At 36.6% G+C, this 935-nt stretch overlaps 1 long non-coding RNA gene across 1 annotated transcript; it reads right to left on the reverse strand.

Moving 5' to 3' along the window:
- LOC107689129 (uncharacterized) lies at positions 1–575 on the reverse strand. Its single transcript, XR_001634303.1, has 2 exons — positions 281–575; positions 1–177 (listed from the first exon to the last, which is right to left on the reverse strand). It is a non-coding gene; the product is annotated as an uncharacterized LOC107689129 (long non-coding RNA).
- Between the last annotated feature and the right edge of the window lie 360 nt (positions 576–935).

Here is a 935-nt window from a genome sequence, read left to right on the forward strand (position 1 = left end):
TTCTCCTCTGGCCAGAATTTGAATTGTGTGAAGCTGAAAAACTCACCAGCTCTTCTTACACAGATGATCTGAAGAAGAATCACAGCAGGAGCAGCAAACACTGCAAACTCAACAATAATCACAATCACTGCAGGACAGATGCGTGGACAGATAACAGACAAAGATCAATCTGTGAAACTGTGAATGAAATCAAAGGTATAAATCGATAAACAATTCTTGACAAAGCACTGCAGATTGACTGTTTCAGTATTAATGAACTGCATGTAAAGACGTGCGGTACCTCTGAATACTGATCCATCAGTCCTACTGATTCAGTTTCTGCTGGATCTGTGATCATGTCTGTTAGTTCAGGTCAAATATATTGCAACATATAAACAAATCATCATCACATCAACACATCATACTTGAGCTTCACATCACAGAAATAATGAATGAACTTCCACTGCTTCATGAGTTCATCATCTATTATCATGTTATTTCAATCTCAAGGTGTCAGGAGAAACATTTACTGTCCGAATAGAGCTTTTGAGTTGATCTGAATCTCACAGTACAAGTGATACATGTGCATTGTAAGACTCTCACAAACTCACATGAAACTCATAAGAAAACAATATTATTTATAAAATGAAGCAAAATGATATACAAGAATAAAACTTTGTGACATTGTTCTTTGGGGAGGCACTGTGAAACTTTAGATAATGTTTCTTTGTCATGTCACTTTTAATGTCTGGTTAGAACAGATTTATCCAGATTATATTTTATTGCTTGATTCATTATTGTGTCTCATTTGTTGAGGACGCAGCATCAGATCTGAAAGTGCTGGATCTGAAGATGATCTACTTACTGTGCTTGTTTTTTCTATGTCTGTGTAGAGCAGATGATTGATTGAAACACTTCCCACATGCAGTGCAGTGATACGGTTTCTCTCCAGTGTG

Source organism: Sinocyclocheilus anshuiensis, unplaced genomic scaffold, assembly GCF_001515605.1.
Source record: "Sinocyclocheilus anshuiensis isolate Anshui unplaced genomic scaffold, SAMN03320099.WGS_v1.1 scaffold1311, whole genome shotgun sequence".
NCBI classification, from domain to species: Eukaryota; Metazoa; Chordata; class Actinopteri; order Cypriniformes; family Cyprinidae; genus Sinocyclocheilus; species Sinocyclocheilus anshuiensis.